Genomic DNA, 8,941 nt, shown 5'->3' with positions numbered 1-8,941 from the left:
TGATTTGAGCATTTCATACTTGTGTAAAGACTAATTTCACTTTATTTATTAAATCTGACCATAAAATGTGATTGAGGTTAAAAAGTAATTCATGTTAAAATACAGTTGAAATTGAGACAATTTGTTAAAATGCATTAAAAAATAAAAAGACTAACAAACATTAAAAAAGTGAAATTCATACTTACCTGACAACATGCTAAAACAATTGACAGCTGTGGGTAACTTGATTTGCACTTAATTTGCAATGTAATATAAACAGTTTTGGGTTTCACAGTATTGATTTATTTAGGTATTTTTCTGGTCTTTTGTATACTTTCCTATTACAGTCATTTGAGATATCATTGGCATTATGTACAGAATTTAAACATGTTTTCTTTTTGTGTGTTCTGTTTGAAAGGTTTTTCACCTAATGCCTGATGGCTAATGGCACTTGGAAAATAAAAAGGAAGAAAAGGAACAGCTGCCTGGTCATTAAGTGAATTCCAGTTAAACCTCTGAGTAGATGACTCCATCCCTTTTTGAAGTGGGGAAATTGCATGGCAAAACTTAAAGAAACTTGACACAAACACAAGAGGGATCTGCCTGCACTAGTGATTTGAAACTTTGAAACTCACAGCAGGATGTAAATACCGGTGTGTATCTATCGCGAGTCTCGTTGATCTTGTCTGGTGCGGCTTCCGTAGTGCAAACGCTGTGAGGGAGACTCGCGTGAACTATATTCCAAACTTGTCAATAACATCTAACTACTGGGACTGATCTCTCTGGATCGGCAAGGTACGGAATGATATCATCGGCATATGATATTCTATTATCTGTTGTCCCAAACTGAATACCGGAAATTTCTTCACTTGTCCTTATGACTTCAGCAAGGGGTTCGATCGCTAAATTAAATAAAAACGGGCATAGGGGACATCCCTGTCGACAGCCTCTGCTTAAGTTAAATTTTTCTGAGACAGCACCATTAACACATATTTGAGCTTGTGGATTACTGTACATTGCTTTGACCCAACTGATACATCTATCGCCAAAATTAAACTTCTCCAAAACCCGAAGTAAGTATGACCACTCGACCCTATCAAACACTTTTTCTGCATCAAGGGATATTATCATAGCTGGTTGGTTGCAAAGGGTCGAGTGGTACACTATGTCTAACAGCCTTCAAATATTATGTCGCATATCATGCCTTTACAAAACCTGCCTGGTCGGGGTTAATTAGCTGAGGAAGAATGTCTTCTAGTCTATGTGCAATTAATTTAGAAATAATCTTAAAATCAACTGGTAGTAACGAAATTGGACCGAATGATGTACATTCTGCAATGTCTTTATCTTTTTTATGTATCAATGATATGACAGCTGTCTTCATTGATTCGGGAAGGGTCCCATTTTCAAAGAAATATGTAACCATAGGCATAAGGAGAGGTTCAATCTGTGGCCAAAAGGTCTTATAGAACTCTGCACAGTATCCATCTAATCCTGGAGTTTTCCCAGAAGACAGAGACATAATTGCCTGTAGAACTTCTTTTGAGGTGAATGGAGAGTTCAGGTGTTGTTAATCTTCTTCAGAGATGGAGAGGAGAGATACATTTTCTAAAAACATGTTAATGTCAATCATAGAGGGGTTTTCAGATGAGTATAATTGCTTATAAAAATCTATAAAAGAAGACTATTGACTGCAAGTCATATTTTAGCTGTCCTTTTGCATTGCGTATGCGGTCGGTGCTTTCTTTTTTGAGCTGGTGCATCCTATATTACCACAGAGGTGACAGGGGAAGCTGCATTATCTTGCCTGTATTGGTCAAGCCATAGTCTTATTGTTATGTTACAAGCTTCAACATTTGTAAAAAGTGAAGAGTTAAACTTCCAGTTCTTGTTTGGTGGGGGATAGATAGCTGAAGATAGACTGGTGAGTGGTCCGATATAAGGATGGATCCTATATCCCAGGAAACCACAGAGGAAAGATGGTGCTTCAGCATAAAGAAAAGGTCCAGTCGAGAGTATGTTTTGTGGTGATACTGCAGAAAATAAAAATACACATTTTGGAATGGTTATCAATGCTTTCAGCTAATCCCTGTAGAAGAAATACTTCTGTCAAACACTGACTTTCCAGAAGTCTTTATTTGAACATATGAAAATTATTAATAGAAAAAAATGTTTTGAATTAATTTAAAGTAAAATAACGTCTTTACATTTTTAACTAAAATAATTATTAATCTTTTAAAAATGTATTAAAATAAAACTCAAATACAATCTTTAACAAAAACTGTTGTGATTTTCAGGGTTTTTTTTGTACAATCACTGCAACAATTGAACTGTTGACATTTTTTTTTTGTCCTTTCATTTTTAAAGTTCCTTAAAGAGGTCCAGAAGGCGTCGCAGCACAGGCAGCAGACCAAGGAGGAGATCCAGAAGGTGCCCCCTGAAGTTCCTGGAGATAAAGACCTTTTCTAGCTCTTACTGCTCTCTGCCTCTTCAGGTCAAAGCCTTGGTATCCAACTGCCTTACCACTACCTGGCACATTTGTGGGCAAAGCCGTCTAGGGCTGATGAGTTTCTTGAGAGGAGAGTCATTCACCTTCTTTTGGAGGTAAATGTACTTTGCTCTTGGGCTTTTGTTTCTCGTCCTAGGAGACTTCACTCGGGAGCAGGAAAGCCTGGTAATTTTTTTGGCCTCGTTATGTTTCCCAGTAGACTTCACTGGGGTGCAAGACAGCTTGGGACGTTTCTTGGCCTTGTGCGGTTTCACTGTCTTTCTTACAGCATCTTCCCGAACTGGTGCCCCTGTTGTCTTTGTTACATCCTCCTCTTCCTCTGAAGATGAGCCAACCTCTACCACATTGTCAGCTGGTCTCTCGGGGTCATTGTCTCTGTCTTTTCTAAGCCTCTTTGTCATCATCTTTTTGCTTTTGGCTGCTGCCTCCTTCTGAGCTTTCGCTGCTGCCACTGTCTCGTATAAGTCTCTTTGTCATTTTCTTTCCTTTGCCCTGTGTTATGTTCTTGCTTGTTCCTGCTTCACTGTCACACTGCATTGTGCCCTCCTTGTGTCCTGTCTCCTTCGCAACACATTTCTTGCCCTTGTCTGCTCCCTCTTAAGTCATGGAAACACTGTTGTCCTTGTCAACTCTTTCTGTGCTCTCACCCTGCGTGTTGGTGTAGATCTTGCACCTGTTTTTGTTTGTCTTTGCAAGCGCGATTGGCTGTGTCTTCACGCATCTGGAAAGCTTCGCCAAAGCCCAGGTCAGCCTCATAGAATTTCTCTACTGTGGCTGTTGAGTGGCACATCAGCCTGTGGATGTTTCCCTTCTTCCTCTCCTCCAAACGTCGCCCAACCTACAGAAAATGGAATGATTACAAATACATTAATAGTTGTGCATAATTACAATTGTGCACGCTTGTCATTAATATCTGACAATAATGAAAATGTCTTACACGTGCTGATGCTGCTGCGAAGCAGGGAGAGCGTTGGCCTCCCTGGAAGGCCAAATGACTCCCAGCAGTTCTGAAAAGCGGTGAGTATTTCATGATATGGGCCACCGTTGTTGTTGGAAAATACCAGTTCAGAGTTGCCGCTTAGGTAGTTGTGTAGGTTGTACATTAGTCGGTAAAACCACATGTACTATCTCTTCGTAAGTGGAATCAGGGCATGACCAAAGCTCTCTTTGGTTTTGTGGTCTTTAACCTGTGAAGGAAACAAGCAAGCAAGCGCCGACATGTAGTGGAAATGTGGAATAATAGCAAATCATTGCCCATATCCGGAATGTAAAGGAAGTTAGAGGCTAAGTTTGGATTAATTAGCAGTTTTCATTCATTATGTGGAAAGTAGAGCACTTTCATGCTGTATTTGGAAGCATAGCAAATTGTGACCCATGCATGGAATATAAAGGAATTTAGAGGATATATTGGAATTCATTGACAGTTGACATTCAATATGTGGAAAGGGAAGTACTCTACACTATGTGCTGTAATTTGGTGCATCCTCTTACTCGAGTTATCCTCCGTTCCAACTCATCCTCCTCTGCCTGGGCAAACTCCTCCACCGCAAGGTTGGTGATGACCCCCTTCCTGTGGCCATTGATACATGCAATATACCCACTCAGTAAACCATACACACGCTCGAGCGCCTCACTGCTCTTGTCTCTCAAGGGTGCCTGTAAAGTCTAAGGACATTGTTAAGTCTATTTGATGTTTATAGTGCCAAACCATAACATAAGTTCTTCATTCATCTTGGGGCATTTTCCATATAAAGCAGGTCTAGGCCATACTCTTTCTAATATTCGAATAGAAGGTTGCTCCCTACATACTTACGTAGAGCTAGCGGTATGACTCTACAGTCATGAACGCTGTTGTGTATTACCCTCACCCCAGTCCTTACAACCACAATGTGTGCTTGAGGTAGACTTTCAGTAGGGTAGTGAGGTGGAGGCACATCACCAGTGGGCTGGAAGAGAATGTAGAGTGTTTAAGTTTCAACTGATGTCATGAGTCTAAAATGCAGCACACTTTAACAAGAAAATGAAGAACATGTTGGTCTTACAAGGCAATGAAGGGTGTCTGGGATTTGCGGGGCAGCCACCCTGCCAAGGACTCTTGCTGCCCAGGTTCTTTGCATCGTTGTTTGTGGCATCTGACTATAAGCAGAGACTACATGTAACAAAATAATCAAATAAATTAGACACTACTATCCCCATTTTGGACTGGGTTAGGGAGCTGGATGGGCTTTTGTAATATGTCTCCATCTCTGGAATCACTAGGAAGCAAAACGGCATTTGGGGAATGTTACATACCAGGCACTTGGACGGTCCACTCGCCCTTTACAGGCTCTTTGTCCTCACCAGGCTCCTTGCAATACAAAAAGAAAATTCACATATTTAAACAGTCAATAGTTACACATCTTCTGTTTACTCTTCCTGCTTTATTCAGACTTTTAGTAAAGTACTTTAAAAAAGAAAAAAATAATTAAGGTTGCGTGTGTGTGCATGCGCATTATATCATGTGTAGTCAACTGTGAGCCTAGCTCCTCCTCTCCCTCCTTAATGTCCTGAATCTACATCTTCATCTGAAGATTGCTGGAAATACATTTGTGAATTGTGTGAACAGTGCTACCGTGTACATATGCAGCAAAGCCAACAACACGCTACATGTTGCAAACCATTTAACACAAAATTCTCTTCACAGTTCGTACTTGCATCCCTAAGTGGCAAATTGGGTCGTGAGAAAGACATTCCAACACGGTCCTTGAAATAGAGAAAATACCATATTTTATAACATTAATAATTAATATGTGGAATGTAAAGGGAAATAGATGCTATATTGGGATTCATTAGAGATTTCTATTCAATATTTTGTAATATATGGGTCCTTTCATTGGCGGCTATAATGCCAATATTGGAACAATCACTGCTTTTCATTTTACCCCGGTAATTTGTTTTCGATTAAAATCCAAAAATTGAAAGCAGTACTAATTGGGATTTTATCTGTATCATTTCATCTTACTGTTTTCTGAAGTGAATCCTGGTGGCCTGTCTACAGTGAACAAGACACTTCCTGAATTTATATCCTAAACCAGTCACTTTCTGATTACTTAATGGGCAACCCATCAGGCCTGTGATTACAGTTTTCGAAAGCTTTTATCATCATCTTTTATTTGAATGGCTGCCAATGCCTCAATGGAACAATGAGAGATTATTATATTCTCCTTTGAAGGCTGTGACCCTTTGATGTCTGAAAGAGTTTACATTCCCCAATAGTGTACCAAGAAGCATTCTGGGAGTGTTGTCAATAGTCACTCAAGTCTCTTTTTTTTGAAGTAGTTTGGCATGAAAGATCGCTTGTTGGGAATGCTGATCGCTAATTAGCAAAATTCACCCATTTTTAATTAGAGTTAGCATCTAAGATTTCACTTTTGGAATATGAGTTATCCTTGTAATTACAGTAGTGATTTCTGTGCAATATTTTCAATGAGTAGGAATGCTACATTGGGACTGGTTAGGGTTACACCTTGCAATTTAAAGTAAAATTGGTAATGTGAGCTTATTACATTACGCTATGCCATTTTTTTCCCCAACGTACCTCAATTCCAGCTGTCCTTCTGGTAGAAGTCTGGCAAATACAAACAGTTTCCTCAGCCTTCCACGGATGTTGTCCAATGGCAGATTTAGCTCCTTTGCCGCTGTAACCAGCTCCGCAGACTCCTTTAGCACTTCTTTGATCCAAAAGGTGGACAAACAAAAGGGGGAAAATAAACACTGTCATGTGCATTGTTTTGAAGGTAATCCTGCCAAGGCCTTGAAGCTCAGAGGGCAGTTTTCTTTTTTACAGTGGAAAGTAAATAAAATGGAAGAGACACATTTTAAAAGCAGCAAGACAGTGTTGTTAAAGCATACAACAACAAAACTTACCCGTTGGCATCTGATGTCCTTGCACTTCAGTTCTTTCCCAAACAGGTGTCGCAGTAACTTGTCAAACTCTGGCGGATAGGTCAGTCTTCTGCATTTTCCCAGTGTGGATAATGACATGTTATGTGCGAGAAAAGAAAGAAAATACTGTTATATAACAATCACTACAAGGATTATTTATTTATCTGTAGTACTTCTAGCCATGATCGTTGTGCTAAAGACATTGTATAAATTTGTGTGTTTCACTCACAGGCAGTGGTGCCAATGTTGGCAAGTCCTCTGAACTGCTAGAAATGCTAGCCTCCTCCTCCTTCAATGAACTACTATTGCAGCAATCTGGCTGACTCTACCCTGTCACAGTAAATCAGAATATAGTTGTTAAGAATTTGGACATTGCCACACCATGGTGAGGAATGTCTTGTCCTGGGTTTTGTGTCTCGTTAACTTCCTGTTTTATTTTAAAAAGTAACTCTCCTCTCGTTTCAGGTCACTTGCCCTTCCTCATGTGCCACCAGTCTGACGTCTCCCCTAATCCCTAATTGTTTCCACCTGTGTTCCATCACCTGATGTCTTATAGTCTGCGTCTCCCTTTGTTCTGTGCCAGAGTGTTGTATTCGTCACGCACCCCAGCCCTCATTCACAGCCTTGATATCGCCAAGAGTCAAAGTTTGTATTTCTGTTCTTGATCCTCTTAAGTGAGTGACTTTTTGTTTGTAATTTTTCTCAGTGAATTCCAGGTCTGGTTTATAGCCATTTGTTTGCCTCCGGTGGAGTGCCTCATTTGTTTCATTAGTGGGATGTGCTCGCACAGCCCACTATGGACACCTCTATAGCAAAGCTATAGGTGTCCATAGTGGGCTGTGCGAAGCACAGCCCACTATTGTTATTCCCCGCGCCTCTTTAGTGGGATGTGCTCGCACAGCCCACTATGGACACCTCTATAGCAAAGCTATAGGTGTCCATAGTGGGCTGTGCGAAGCACAGCCCACTATTGTTATTCCCCGGGCCTCTTTTTTATTAGTGGGATGTGCTCGCACAGCCCACTATGGACACCTCTATAGCAAAGCTATAGGTGTCCATAGTGGGCTGTGCGAAGCACAGCCCACTATTGTTATTCCCCGCGCCTCTTTTTTATTATTCTTCCTCCTACCTTTTTTTTGGCACCTAACTCACCCCGCAGCTTTGAGCGCACACACACAAAAAATATATCAAAAAATGCGCCTCGATCGGACTCGGTGTGCTATTATTTTTATCTTCCAAAAGTTAATTTTTCGCGTCGTAAGACGCGAAAAACGAAAAAAATTTCCCATAAGGAATGAATGGGACGACGAAAAAAAACTCAAAAAATCTCAACAAATCGGCAACGTTTTTCAAACATCTCCCGCTCTGGCCTACATTCACCTAGAAACTCCATTCGAACTTTAAAACGTAGCCACGGGTCTTGTCTATGTAAGTTGTATTTGAAGTTTTTTCGCACGATGTTTCGTTTTTGACCTATGACCCTTGGTGAGCGGTGAGCGATTTTGGAAGAAATCTGGAGTTTATAATGGGTGTGTATTGCGGAATGTTCGTGCAGAGCCTGCTGACAGAGTGTGGGGAGACTCAGAAAAACTCTCACAACTTTTGTCTTTCTCTGATGACTACAGCCACAAATTTCACAGTAGGACAGTAATTTTTTCACCAAAATGTAGCCACACTTGTCTTCTTTCTCAGAATGTGTCAACTTTTTCTGTGGGATTTACGGTTTTTCATTTATCTGCCTCTGACCGACAAGAGTAGCTGTCAACTGCTCCATTTACTCCAATGTTAATCAGGAGGAGGATTTTCCAGGATTTTTCCAAACTGCACCTGTTTTTAACTCGCTCTTATTACCACATTTTAGAAGCTAGGACCACAAAAAATTATGGCTGTGTTCTTTAAGGCCTTTCTGGCTTGATGGTGAAGAAATTTTGCTGATATCATGTTTGGTTTTGAAGATATAGCAGTAGTTTGAAGTCCTGCTTCTGAGCCAAAAGTCACTCTCAGATCAGCTCTGTCACAGACCGCAGCTGTGGTCACAGGCCGTTGCTAGGGCTTCCCGACAACCACTGCCATAGCAACCGAGATCAACTGGGCCAGCAGAGACACACAATTCATATTCACTCTGTCTAACTTTCGGCGCTTAACTCGTGCCGCACCGTTCAGCGCACACAAACAAAAAATATATCACCACGTGCGGCTCGATCTGACTCGGTATGCTATTACTTTTATCTTCCAAAAATTAATTTTTCGCGTCGTAAGACGCGAAAACCTTTTCCATAAGCAATGAATGGGATGAGGTCAAAAAACTTGCAAATCTTCCACCTCCTTCAAACATCTCCCGCTCTGCCCCACATTGACCTACAAACTCCATTCCAACTTTAAAACGTAGCCACGGGTCTTGTCTATGTAAGTTGTATTTGAAGTTTTTTTGCACGATGTTTCGTTTTTGACCTATGACCCTTGGTGAGCGGTGAGCGATTTTGGAAGAAATCTGGAGTTTATAATGGGTGTGTATTGCGGAATGTTCGT

The 8,941-nt window shown here is 40.8% G+C and overlaps 1 long non-coding RNA gene across 7 annotated transcripts; it reads right to left on the bottom strand.

Moving 5' to 3' along the window:
- Positions 1-2,101: 2,101 nt before the first annotated feature.
- LOC141002633 (uncharacterized) lies at positions 2,102-7,164 on the bottom strand. 7 transcript variants are annotated; one of them, XR_012179736.1, is made up of 8 exons: positions 6,395-7,164; positions 6,066-6,198; positions 4,781-4,835; positions 4,531-4,624; positions 4,302-4,434; positions 3,980-4,153; positions 3,426-3,675; positions 2,102-3,326 (listed from the first exon to the last, which is right to left on the bottom strand). It is a non-coding gene; the product is annotated as an uncharacterized lncRNA (long non-coding RNA). The 7 variants fall into 7 exon arrangements; XR_012179766.1 differs by having other exon boundaries at positions 3,980-4,144; XR_012179835.1 differs by having other exon boundaries at positions 3,980-4,058.
- Between the last annotated feature and the right edge of the window lie 1,777 nt (positions 7,165-8,941).

Source organism: Pagrus major, chromosome 1, assembly GCF_040436345.1.
Source record: "Pagrus major chromosome 1, Pma_NU_1.0".
Classification (NCBI taxonomy): domain Eukaryota; kingdom Metazoa; phylum Chordata; class Actinopteri; order Spariformes; family Sparidae; genus Pagrus; species Pagrus major.
The sequence above is the reverse complement of the archived record's forward strand: the minus strand, read 5'-3'. Positions and strand labels throughout refer to the sequence as shown.